We start from the raw sequence: 14,445 nt of genomic DNA, 5'->3' as shown, positions 1-14,445 counted from the left end.
GGGAGAAAGAAGGGGACTAAAGGGTATTATGATTAGTACACATGGTGTGGGGGGGATCATGGGGAAGACAGTGTAGCACAGAGAAGACAAGTAGTGACTCTGTGGCATTTTACTACACTGATGGACAGTGACTGCAATGGGGTATGGGGTGGACTTGATAGTATGGCTGAATGCTGAAACTCTATTTTTCATGTGAAACCTTCATAAGAGTGTATATCAGTGACATCTGAATAATAATAATAAAAAAAGCCTGTAGGCTTATGATGGGAATTATGTTGAATCTACAGCCGAGCTAGGGAGAACCGTCATCCAGTTGAATCTTGGAATTGCTGAACATGCCAACTCTCTTCATTTATTCAAGTCTTATTTAATTTTTCTCTGTAATTAAAAAAATTTTTGTTATTTATTACAATGTTATGAAGGATTCACATAAGCAAGATTGTAGTTACTACATTCACCCGTGTTATCAAGTCCCTCCAACACACACACACCCCATTACCGTCACTGTCCATCAGAGTAGTGAGATGCTGTAGTGTCACTACTTGTCTTCTCTGTGCTATGCTGTCTTCTCCGTGACCGTCCTACATTATGTTGTGTTAATCGTAGTGCCCTTTAATTCCCTTCTCCCACCCTCCCCATCCACCCTTCCTCAGTAATGTTTTATGGTTGGTTCAAACTACCCTCTCCCTCGCAACAAGGTTCCCGCCTAGAGCGAGCGGCTCTGGGTTTAAGGAAGGTGGTGCCGTAAAGCCGTGAGTGTCGTAAGCCAGGGGCGGTGTGGCGAGAAGCGGAGGACGTGGCTTGAACATTCCGGCAGCCGCAGGAGGAGCGGAAGGACGATGCCAGGTGTGTGTGCAGAGTGCAGGCGAGCCCACAGCGCAGTAACGATGAGTAGCGGGCGGGACCAGGTAGCTGCGGAGTGCGGGGGAGCCCGACAGGTGGGGCGCCCCGGGGGTAATGGAGGCGAGGTGGCCGGAGCCCGGATGGCCAAGTAGATCGTAGCGCTCTCTGCGCGCCTCCGCCACCGCAGCTGCCCGACCCGCGCTGTGGCCCCTCCACTCGCCCTGACCGGTTAAGCCTCTTACCCGGTTTCTCTCTGGCCGGCCACACCTGCCGCCCCCTGGGATGGTTCTCTGCTGCCGCCGCCGCATCCCCGGCGCTGGGCGGGTGGCCGGGACGCGGCTGGCCAGTTTTCTGGTCTGGATGGAGCGGCTTGTTGCTTCTTTCACGCGTTTCCCCACTCTGCTGCCCCTCGGCGCCTCCTCGTCTCCTCATCCCCCTCCGTGTTAGCCTCCCTCAGCATGTTTTATTCTTCTCAGTTTTATGTATTTCTTCTCTTATCTTTATTATGTCCCTCCTTCTGCTGACATTAGGCCTCATTTGTTATTTTTTTTTCCAATTTCAATAATTGTCACTTTACACGATTCATTTGGGATTGTTCTTCCTTCTTTAGATATGCCTGCATTGCTATATACTTTCCTCTTAGAACTTATAATGGTTATATCACTATGTAATGTCCTTCTTTATCTCTTGTTACTTTCTTTGTTTTGAAATCTGTTTTGTCTGATACTGGTACTGCAATACCTGCTTTTTTCTGTAGCTTCATCAGCATGGTTATGACCTTTATTTTGAATTCTTTTTTAGGAAGATTGGTTAAATCTATGTTCCCAGGTTCCCTCTCTGGGGATGTCAGAGTTATTCTTGTCTGGATCAAATTCTTCTGCCTTTTCATGGTGATAGAGGTAGTCTTGAGCAGTTGGTGTGTGTGTCACCTGGGAGAACAAAGTCCCTTCTCGCTTGCTGTTCACCTTCCTTTCCTGCGAGAATGGCGACCCCTAGCAGCTTGTGCTGGGCAGCTGTGCACCGATAGTGCCTCTGAGTCTTCCCCTGGTGGCTGGCTGCAGAATAGGCTCTGGGTGGTTGCTGTGTGTCCAGCCGCTCCCAAGGTGCTTACTGCTATGGCGGGGCCGTGCTGGAGGGAAATGGATGGGAGGCTTTATATCGCCGTGAGGGGCCTTAGAGCTGTGCTGCCTCCCAAGGGGTAGTGCACGCATAGTTCCCTGTGATTCCCAGCTGCTGAGCTGAGTGTACCGGCTCCCTTCCGTCCAGCTGTGTGTCCCCTGTACCTTTAAGACTTTCAAAAAGTGCCCACTTTTCTTTTGTCCGAGGGGCGCCAGCTTCGGGGACCCTCTCGCAGTTTTTACTGTTCTGTTTCCCTAATATCCAGCACACCATGCACTGTGTGTCTGTGCTCCCAGTGCGGATGACAAGGGCTAGGTATTTAGCAGTCCTGGGCTCCCACTCCCTCTCCGCTGTGACTCCTTTCCTCCCGCTGAGGAGCTGGGGTTGGGGGGGGAGGCACTTGGGTCCTGCTGGGCTGCGGCTTGTATCTTACCCTCATTGTGCAATGCTGAGTTTTCACTGATGTAGATGTAGCCTGGCTGTTGTACTGCATCTTCTGGTATTTTAGAAATAGTTGTATTTGTTGTATTTTCAAAAATATGTATGGTTTTGGGAGGAGATTTCATGCTGTCATCTGGGTTCCTCCCCCCATAGTGTTATTTTTAACCACTTTGTGAATTACAGTGCTGTTCATCCCTATGTCAGTCTTTCTTTATTTCACATGGATGCCTTTATGTTGAGTAGAAAAATTATAAAGGACAGTTTGTTCCATGAAGCCCTCTAATGATAACACCAAAGATTACAATCAGGAAAACAAAACTTCCATGCAGCGGATGTGCTAATGTGAGGAAAATGGAAGTTACTCTTGCCAGGATCCTCACCAGAACCTAAACTGGTTGATTTAATTGGCCTGCTGCTAGGCTACTGCTTCCACACCCTTAGGCAATAAGCTATTAGTGGCTGAATCATTATATAAAAAAACACTTCCCAGAGGCAGAGATGAGGATTATGGACCTGCAGACTGTTGGGTGCATGTGATTCTAGTGTCCAACTATTGATGGGAGAATTGAGCCAAGAAACCCTTTAACCCCAGGAACGTTCCCTTGTCATTTCTCCATCTCACTGAATCCATAGTGAACTTGCCTGGGGCTGAAGCCCTCAGGGAAGACAGCTGAGTAGTACTACTTGGCCCTTTGAGTTTAAGATGTAATTTTCCAAAATATAGTTAAACTCATTAATATTTCTATTTAGTGGAATTCTTTAGGAAGCCATTTTATAATAATATCACTGTCTAAATTGCAAAGCTTCAAAAACAATGAGCTTCAAGACTAGTAGATCAGGTTAACTATGAAAATATTAGGAGGAAAAAATAAAGTCATTTAAAACCAAGAAAGGGGAGAGGGGTACAAAAACTGTCTTGGAGGAGCATTTTAAATGTAAGTTCATTTACAAACATCATTTTCCATAATATACTATCCAGTTAGCTTTCATTCCTACTAACCTTATAAACCTGGCTCAATAGAAATTAATTTATTTTCTATGATTCTGTTTTGACTTACTTGTTTAGTTGATTTGCCAATGACAGGCTGGTATTTACTTCTTCTCAGTATAATTGTTTATATTTCTCTAATTCAGCTTTAATAGAATCTTCTTGAGAAATTTTTTTGGAGAGTTGAAATTCCAGATCTTTAATTCTGAGTTCCATTTACATTCTAAATGAAGAATTATCCTTCTCTCTCCACTACTGTAATCTCTTTTGTGATTCATCCTTTAAAGCAAATTAAAAGAATGTGTTTTTTAAGTAAGTATAATCTGAATAATTATAGCATATTTGTTTCCCTTAGTTTTGACTCAGTGTTTCAGAAAGAAATTTTAAATGTGAAAAAAAGACCTGAAGTTTAATATATTTACCTTAACCTCACTTGAATTAAATCTGCATTATAAAAATAAGGTTGAATCATTCTTATTTTAGTACTCATATAATCTGATATTTCAAAGAATAACAATCTATAGTTAAAATATTTAAACAATATAATCTAGGAGTATGGTATACTTTTTAAATCACAATTTCCTTTTCCTCTTATCAACCAGTCTTAAAAATTTTAAATGATTGTCTAATGAGAATGATTCTGAAAGATGGATTTGTGATGATGATGGAAACTGAAATATTTAGGAGAAACACATGCTACCATCCTTCCAGAAACCTATAAAAGGAACTGGCATAAAAGCAGAGGAAACAAAGGTAAATGTACATATTGAAAATGTAATCTGCAGGGAGACAAATTAAGGCACATTAATAAATTAACCTGTAAAAACCATTGACTTCTTTTAATTTTTCTACTGTTTTCTGTCTTGCTCTTTCTTCAGTGTCCCATCTGTATTGTTCCATATTATTTTGTTCCAGTGAAATCATTTCCATGTGAGTTTTAAGGTTTCTGACTTCTGAAGATGAAACATCCACTGTTGCTGAAAGATCAACAACCTACATGAATGAAATAAGAGAGTTTGGTAATGAAGGTCAACTGAGAATAGCCCAAGTCAAAGCCAGTATCAATTAAAACAAATTGTTATAATAAAATGTTACCCATACCATAGTAGAGTCTTAGAACACTGAACCTTGTATTACTCAGAAAATCAAGAACAAAATTAAAACCACCAGGAATCAAAATAATACACCCTTTGCTGTCATTTTTGCCATTATAACATTTGCAATTGGTTTTATGCTCTTCTATTTTTATATTACTGTCCCATGTTGTTGCTCCATAAGGTTATTATATGTCACCTCTCTGTAGGAAAGGTCCCCCATCCTAATACCTCATAATTTAAAAAAAAGTTTCAGAACTATTAAATTGAGTTATTTAGGCCTAAGTCAATAAATGCCTCCCCAAATAAGACTCTAATGATCTATAAATATGTATTCCAATGCCATAAGCCTTTTTCTCAACTACAAATGTTTTATGCTAATTCAAATCAGTTTCCAAGGAAAGGTTTGTCACAGTTAAGGAGAATTCATATCTCTCAATATGGAATTTTAGTGACATGTTCCATATGATTTTTTGAACAATACCACAACTCCATAGTGCTATCTTGTTATCTTTTGTTTCTTACCACCAAATGAGAAAACATAATTAACATTTCAGCAATACGGAGCTGGGAAGAAGTACTTTCCTTTAGATAAAATGATTATTTGGTAAAACAAGGTAAGTGGATGTGATTTTTACAAATTCTTACAAATTTTACATTTCCTGTGAAATTCCCTCCCCTTCCATATATGTGGCCTTACTACCTGGTTTCTAGTGAGGAGCATATGGTGGAACTGCTGTGTGAACCCTAGGCTTGGTTAGAAAGTGTAATACAGCTTCCATCTGATATTCTCTCTCTAGAGAGGCTCACCCTAGGAACCTAGCCACCTTGCTGTGAAGCACCCAGGGCACCTAGTGAATCCTCACAGAGATGTGCCAACTGAGACTGATGTAGCTTCCGTGCCAGCCAAAAGCTGACTTCAACTGCCAAACAAGTGCATGCGTCACCTTTAGGTGATTCTAGTCCCCAGTGGTGTATCTTCCCAGCTGATGTCAAGTGGAGAAGAAAGAAGCTCGCCTCACTGAGCCTTGCCTAAACTGTAGATTTGTGAACAAAATAAGTACTCTTTTGAGCCACTAGGTTTTGAGGTGGTTCATCATGCAGCAATAAATAACTGGCACAGATACTGATATTAAAAATGGGGTGCTGTGATTAAAAAAAAACAAAACAACTAAAACACATAAAGAGTGCCTTTGAACAGGGCGATAAGTGGAACCTGAAAGGAGGTGGAGAAGAGTCAGAATGAAAACCAGCAGGGCCTCTGGGAGCCTGTTAGTGGAAGCCTGACAGCCCCTGAAGAGGCTGACAGCAAGGGCTTCTAGGCAGGGAAAGACAGTGACACTGGAACCTGGAGGAAAGGGCACTCTTGCTCCAAAGCACCTGAAAGTGAAGATCAATGAGCAAGATAAGTTGAAGAATTTTACACGTAAAGGAACTAGGGCTTACTAGGGTCAAATATCTGTTTCCCAATTCCAGCCTTTCCTCATGTCTAATTGCCAAATAATTCTGAAAGAAATGACTTCTGAACTAAGATCAAATCCAGGGTGCTGCCAGGAAGAAACACAGCCTAAGGTTGCAACCAAGACTATAAAATTGTTTGTTAGGACCTCAGAAAGATTTATGGTGGTGCCTCAAATTCTTCTAAGGATCTTCAGAGTTTACACATTTTAAGGCACCCATCCTACAACAGCTTCACAGGAAGCCCAAAGTGAAGAGCTTATCTCAAAATGTCTCATGAGGGTCCCTTTCCTCTTAGCATGAACCCCAATAAAATTCACAGGAAGCTCAAGGTTTTTAAAAACGGTACTAGTAAAAACACTGCCTGCTAGCCTGGACTGAGAGAGATGGAGAGAATACAAATGAAAAGAGGCCTTTGGGTCTTAGAAGTTCTACAGGGAGGAAGCAGGCTGAAAAAACAGATGCAAACACAGGTAATCTCCTATGAGCAAGACAGAACTGAGAGCTCAGAGGCACAGCAAAGGGCCATGGAGGAGCATTCTCAGGATTAGGACTAAGTCTTCCTCAAAGAACTAGTAGCCTGCAGCAGGCTGCCTTTCAGAATTGCTATGGACTAATGTGTCTTTTCCATTCTGAATGAGAGTCTTGAGCAGGTCAGCAGAATGTTGGCTCTGTGGGTGGTGGTGGATAACTTGGCTCTTTAGTTCTCAATCTTTGTATTGAGAGAAATTGTACTCCAAGTGCTAAACTGTAGAAACCACAGCCCAGGCTCCTGCCAAACCTGATGAAGATGTAAGATCTCAGACTCCAGCCTGAACTGGATGCCATCATCACTGAGGCTTGGCATGCAGGTACAGGGTAGGGGTGTGTTTTTCTTGTCTTCTTTTCCTTTTTCTATGGAAATGTTTTATATATCTTGACCAGTGCTTTGGCTACATGGATATATACTTTTGTTATCTGTTTGGCTTTTTTATTTTAAGTATTGTTGACATACGATATTACACTGGTTTCAAGTATTTAACATAGTGATTGGAGTGTATTTTTCATGTGGGAGGGAAATTAAAAATTGTGCTTTTTAAATGTGTCTCTACTTTTAAAACATCCATTGATTTCTTTAAAAAAGGACCATGGGCCAACCTTACTGACTTGCACCCAGTGAACAGAATATGGTGAAGGTGATGCTATATGAATTCCAAGGCTGGTTGGTCGGGATAGGCCAGGTGTTCCAGCTGCCCAACCCAACTCAAGTCCCAGCCAGGGCTCGGCACCAACAATTGGCCATGTGAGTGAACTAGCCTCCAAATGACTCCAGCCTCAGCCTTCGAGCTGTCCCAGCTAAAGCTGAAGGAAGCAGAGACAAGCTGTCCTGGCCACACTTTCCTGATGGAGGTTTGTGAATAAGATAATGTTATTTAAGCTACTGAACCTGCGAGTTTATTAGGGTAAAACAGATAAACAGAAAAGTGGTGAAAAAAGGGATAATATGAAAACTAACTTATTTGTGGTGAACTGATTTTCAACAAGGGTGCCGAACAGCAGAAATGAGGCCCCTTTAAAATGGGCTATGATAAATGTTGAGATTAATTTATTAATGGAAAACAATGGTAATGAGAACAAGCAGATGACTAGAAGACCTAAAAAGTTTTTCTAGGGTTCGTTCCCTTCAATTACAAATTCTTATCCTAGGCATATATGCCTCTTCAGAATTTTTCCATTAGGGGATAAGGAAGACTGGTAAGCAAGGAGAGATATAGTATTTAAAGAATAACAATTGAAATACTTTAGTAGCCAAAAATGAGGCCTTTTTTTCTGATTTCAATGAACGGAAATTCTAATAGCATGGAGTATTTATTAATTAGTCTAGCACTCACTCTTCATTTTCCTTTCCTCAGTGAGGAAATAAAGAGAACATTAAGGAATCATTTTTAATCTTCTCAGTAGTAAAATAAATGCAGTGTCCTTTGGACAATTTAAGTACTATTTCTCCTTTATCTTACCTCAAGGTTGTCAGTATCTCCATCTCATCTTTATGTTGCACCATAGTACTTCTCCCTATCATACAATTTAGTTTTGAAATTCTGATTAAGTCAATTGCTTATTCAATGACTTAGTTGAATAATTACCTCACTTTTAACAGTTGTACTCTTGATGTTTTTTTTCTTGGGATAGGATAAAATATTCTATCAAATATGCATTGAGCTATAAAGTACAGCTATCCATCTCTTTCGATTTAAGTAAAAGGAGGTGGATACAGAGAACTGAGGTTTCTGAGAATATAGGATCAGCACCAAGAACAAGGTTGGCCTCAGGATTACACACAAGAACCACGTCAAAAGAAGATTTAATTGTGAATTGCAAGATGACAGATTAGCAAGACTTCCAAAGAGAAAGCCAAAAGTGCAGACGTCATCTCTTCCTTCCTAGATGGTGAAATCTATGGATCAGTCTCTGCCCTATAGTGAGTCACTGAAACATAATGAACTACACAGACTGAGTCAGTAGATCCTGTGACCCAGACATGCAAGTGGGAGTGAGGTGGAGGAACACTGCTGAGAGACTAAAGGTGTGAATGGAGAAAAGAAAGGGAATGGGCTCTACCTTTGTTGTTAGCCTGACTTCCCGTCATGGCAGAGTCAGCAGGGCACAAGCTGGACAAAGGCTCTCTGAAGCTAAAAGTCTCTGCAGGAGCTGAGAGAAGCAAGTGGTAACATGCAAGATGACCAGGAGAGAGTCCTCATAATATCTGATTTGGTATTGGCAGAAAGATAGACATGTAGACAACCATATTAGAATTGGGGATACAAAATAAACTCATATCTGTGGTGAACTGATTTTCAACATGGGTGCTAAAAGGTTAAATGGGTCAAGAATAGTCTTTTTAACCCATGGTACTGGGGCCATTGAATATCCACATACAGAAGAATAAAATCAGACCTCTACTTCATTGCATATATACAAAGTTAACTCAACATGTAAGTGCAAAAATTAAAAAACTCATAGAAAAAAACAAAGATGTGTATCTTCGTGACTGAATTTGGCAATAGTTTCTTAGATGACACCAAAGGAGAAAAGCAGATTAACTGGATTCATCAGGACACTGAAAAGGCAAGCTATAGAATAGGAGAAAATAATTGAAAACCATTTATCTGATAAGGGATTTATATCTAGAATATAGAAATAACTCTTACACTTCACTTATAAGAAGACAGTCCAATATTAAAATAGGCAAAGGAATCGAACAGCCAGTTCTTCAAAGAAAATACCTGAATGGATAATAAGCATAGGAAAAGATGCTCAACAACATTATTCATCAGAAAAATGCAAATCAAAACCACAGTGAGATGCCATTTCACACACAGTATAGGATGCCCACCATAAAAAAGACAGATGATGGACAGAGATTAAAGATGGCCACGTGAGAGGAGAGACAGAGGCTTCCTCCTAAAACTGGATACAATTGGAAATTTAATTGGCACAACTAATCCTGAGAGAGCAACAGGAAAGAGAATGACGTCAGACTGCACACACCTGGAGAAAAGAGCAGACCTCACTGAACTGGGTAACGTACTAGAACTGTGGCTCCACAGGACCTGAGCCCCTCCCCCAGCCCAGCTCACAGGCAGGAGGGAGAGAAACTGATCAGGGAGGGACTGGAAGGCTTGGGACTGCTGAATACCTAGCTCTGGAGATCTACTCTGGGAGCAGAAACCTACATTTCATGGTGCTTTCATGAGACTTGCATGACTGTCAGGTTGGAAATTTAATACAGGCAGAGTTCCTGGGGAGACAGGGATTCCAGCCACTTGTGGAAAGCAGGGATCCATAACCGGCTGCTCTGGGACAAAAACTTATACCTGTGTGACCGGCCCACTGGCTCAGGCAGTGGAGACAGGCACAGCAGCTGGGAGGTGGGGAACGGGTCTTTCAACCCCCCAGGAACCAGTATCGCTCCCCTGTGACCCCCAACATTGCTTCAGGGGCTGAGCAGCTCCAGAGACTACAGCTTCTGGACACTAGCGGGCGCCATATACAAACATGAAAGGCCAAAGGAACCTTGTCCATACTAAAATTACTAAAACAACTCCTGAGAAAGATTTAACTGATATGGACCTTGTGACTCTTCCTGAAAGGGAGTTCAAAATAAAAATCATCAACATTTTAATGGAGGTATGGAAAGACATTAAAGAACTCAGGAATGAATTCAGGTGAGAGGTCCAATCGTTGAAGAGCACAATGGAGGGTATTAAAAGCAGGTTGAATATGGTGGAGGAGACAATAAATTAAATAGAAACTAGAGAAGAGGAACACAAAGAAGCTGAGGCACAGAGAGAAAAAAGGATCTCTAAAAGGGAAAGAATATTGAGAGAACTGTGTGACCAATCCAAGTGGAACAATATTCACATTATAGGGATACCAGAAGAAGAAGAGAGAAAGGGACAGAAAGTGTCTTTGAGGAGGTAGTTGCTGAAAACTTCCCCAATCTGGGGAAGGAGATAGTCTCTAGGCCATGGAGATCCACAGATGTCCCAACACAAGGGACCCAAAGAAGACAACACCAAGACACATAGTAATTAAAATGGGAAATAATCAAGGATGAGGACAGACTGTTAAAAGCAACCAGAGGCAGAAATAAGATCACATACAAAGGAAAGCCCATCAGGCTAACATCAGACTTCTCAGCAGAAACCTTACAGGCCAGAAGGGAGTGGCATGATGTATTTAATGCCATGCAGCAGAAGGGCTTGGAACCAAGATTAATTTATCCAGCAAGAATATCATTTAAATTTGAAGGAGGGATTAAGTAACTTCCAGATAAGCAAAAGCTGAGAGAGTTTACCTCCCACAAACCATCTCTGCAGTCTATTTTGGAGGGACTGTTATAGATGGAAGTGTTCCTAGGGTTGGATAGCTGTCACCAGAGGTAGTAAAACCATGGTAGGGAGGGTGGAGCAGCTGATTGCGAGGCAAATGCAAAATTAAATTGACTAATCCCAAAGTCAATCAAGGGATAAACAAAAAGTACAGAATTTGATACCTAATATAGAAAGAATGAAGGAGGAAGAAAAAGGAGAATAAATAGAAAAGAACCTTTAGATTGTGTTTGTAACAGCACATTGAGTTAAGTTAGAAAGGAAAGTAACCTGGAACCTTTGGTAACTACGAATCTAAGGCCTGAAATGGCAATAAGTACATACCTATTGATAATCACCCTAAATGTCAATGGATAGAATGCACCAATCAAAAGAATGGTCACTGAATGGATAAAAAAACAAGACACATATATATGCTGCTTACAAGAGACTCACCACAAACCCAAGGACATGCACAGACTAAAAGACAAGGGATGGAAAAAGATATTTCATGCAAACAATAGGGAGAAAAAAGCAGGTGTTGCAGCACTAGCACAAAATAGACTTCAAACCAAAGAAAGTAACAAGAGACAAAGAAGGACATTACATTATGATAAAGGGCTCAGTCCAACAAGAGGATATAACCATTATAAATATATATGCACCCAACACAGGAGCACCAGCATATTTGAAACAAATACTAACAGAACCAAAGGAGGAAATAGAATGCAATGCATTCATATTAGGAGACTTCAACACACCATTCATTCCAAAGGACAGATCCAACAGACAGAAAATAAGTAAGGACACAGAGGCACTGAACAACACACTAGAACAGATGGACCTAATAGACATCTATGGAACTCTACACCCAAATGCAACAGGATACACATTCTTCTCAAGTGCACATGGAACATTCTCCAGAATAGACCACATACTAGGCCACAAAAAGAGCCTCAGTAAACTCAAAAAGATTGAAATTCTACCAACCAACTTTTCAGACCACTAAAGTATAAAACTAGAAATAAATTGTACAAAGAGAGCAAAAAGGCTCAGAAACACATGGAGGCTTAACAACATGCTCCTAAATAGTCAATGGATCAATGACCAAATTAAAATGGAGATCCAGCAATATATGGAAATAAATGACAACAACAGCACAAAGCCCCAACTTCTGTGGGATGCAGCCACAGCAGTCTTAAGAGGAAAGTATATAGCAATCCAGGCATATTTAAAGAAGGAAGAACAAACCCAAATGAATAGTCTAATGTCACAGTTATCAAAATTGGAAAAAGAAGAACAAATGAGGCCTACAGTTAGCAGAAGGAGGAACATAATAAAGATCAGAGAAGAAATAAACAAAATTGAGAAGAATAAAACAATAGAAAAAAAATCAGTGAAACCAAGAGCTGGTTCTTTTAGAAAATAAACAAAATAGATAAGCCTCTAGCCAGACTCATTTGGAGAAAAAGAGAGTCAACACACAGCAATAGAATCAAAAATGAGAAAGGAAACATAACGACGGACCCAACAAATACAAAGAATTATTAGAGACTGCTATGAAAACCTATATGCTAACAAGCTGGAAAACCTAGGAGAAATGGACAACTTCCAAGAAAAATACAACCTTCCAAGACTGACTCAGAAAGAAACAGAAAATCAAAACAGACCAATTACCAACAACAATTGAAGCAGTAATCAAAAAACTACCCAAGAACAAAACACCCAGGCCAGATAGATTTACTTTGGAATTTTATCAGACATACAGAGAAGATATAATACCAATTTTCCTTAAAGTTTTCCAAAAAATAGAAGAGGAGGGAATACTCCTAAACTCATTCTATGAAGCCAACATCACCTTAATAGCAAAACCAGGCAAAGACCCCACCAAAAAAGAAAAATACAGGCCAATATCCCTGATGAATGTAGATGCAAAAATACTCAACAAAATATTAGCAAAACGAATTCAAGAATACATCAAAAGGATCATACACCATGACCAAGTGGGATTCATCCCAGGGATGCAAGGATGGTACAACATCCAAAAATCCATAAACATCATCCACGACATCAAGAAAAAGAAGGACAAAAACCACATGATCATCTCCATAGATGCTGAAAAAGCATTTGACAAAATTCAACATCCATTCATGATAAAAACTCTCAACAAAATGGGTATAGAGGCCAGGTACCTCAACATAATAAAGGCCATATATGATAAGCTCACAGCCAACATCATACTGAACAGTGAGAAGCTGAAGGCTTTTCCTCTGAGATTGGGAACAAGACTGGGATGCCCACTCTCCCCACTGTTATTTAACATAGTACTGGAGGTCCTAGCCACAACAATTAAACTAAACAAAGAAATACAAGGAATCCACATTGGTAAAGAAGAAGTTAAACTGTCACTATTTGCAGATGACATGATATTGTACATAAATAGCCCTAAAGACTCCACTTCAAAACTACTAGAACTGATATCGGAATACAGCAAAGTTGCACGATACAAAATTAACACAGAAATCTGTGACTTTCCTATACACTAACAATGAACTAATAGAAAGAGAAATGAGGAAAACAATTCCATTCACTATTGCATCAAAAAGATTAAAATACTTAGGAATAAACCTTACCAAGGAAGTGAAAGACCTATACCCTGAAAACTATAAGACACTCTTAAGGGAAATTAAAGGGGACTCTAACAAATGGAAATTCATCCCATGCTCTTGGCTGGGAAGAACTAATATTGTCAAAATGGCAAACCTGCCCAAAGCAATATACAGATTTGATGCAATCCCTATCAAATTTCCAACAACGTTCTTCAATGAACTAGAACAAATAGTTCAAAAATTCATATGGAAACACCAAAGAGCCCAAATAGCCAAAGCAATCCTGAGAAAGAAGAATAAAGGGTGGGGGGGGGTCTTGCTCCCCAACTTCAAGCTCTACTACAAACCCACAGTAATCAAGACAATTTGGTACTGGCACAAGAACAGAGCCACAGACCAGTGTAACAGAATAGAGACTACAAACATTAACCCAAACATATATGGTCAATTAATATACAATAAAGGAGCTATGGAGAAACAATGGGGAAATGACAGTCTCTTCAACAGATGATGCTGGCAAAACTGGACAGCTACATGTAGGAGAATGAAACTGGATCACTGTCTAACCCCATACACAAAAGTAAATTCAAAATGGATCAAAGATATGAATGTAAGTCATGAAACCATAAAACTCTTAGAAAGAAACATAGGCAAAAATCTCTTTGACATAAACATGAGTGGCTTCTTCATGAACATATTTATCCAGACAAGTGAAACAAAAGCAATAATGAACAGGCGGGACTATATCAAGTGGAAAAGCTTCTGTACAGCAAATGACACCATCAATAGAACAAAAAGGTATCGTACAGTATGGGAGAATATATTCATAAATGACAGATCCAAAAAAGGCTTGACATCCAAAATATATAAAGAGCTCGCACACCTCAGCAAACAAAAAACAAATAATCAAACTAAGAAATGGGCAGTGGAGCTGAATAGACAGTTCTCTAAGGAATAATTTCAGTTGGCCTACAGAGACCAGAAAAGATGCTTCACATCACTTGTCATCAGAGAACTGCAAATTAAAACCACACTGAGATATC

At 40.2% G+C, this 14,445-nt stretch overlaps 1 long non-coding RNA gene across 1 annotated transcript; it reads left to right on the top strand.

The window, feature by feature from the left end:
* The first annotated feature begins 739 nt into the window (after nt 1-739).
* Nucleotides 740-4,575, top strand: LOC140845249 (uncharacterized). The gene is made up of 3 exons (XR_012124049.1): nt 740-846; nt 3,994-4,144; nt 4,270-4,575. It is a non-coding gene; the product is annotated as an uncharacterized lncRNA (long non-coding RNA).
* The last annotated feature ends 9,870 nt before the right edge of the window (nt 4,576-14,445 follow it).

This window comes from Manis javanica, chromosome 2, assembly GCF_040802235.1.
Source record: "Manis javanica isolate MJ-LG chromosome 2, MJ_LKY, whole genome shotgun sequence".
Classification (NCBI taxonomy): domain Eukaryota; kingdom Metazoa; phylum Chordata; class Mammalia; order Pholidota; family Manidae; genus Manis; species Manis javanica.
Note: the sequence above shows the minus strand (reverse complement) of the source record. Positions and strands in the feature narration are given on the sequence as shown.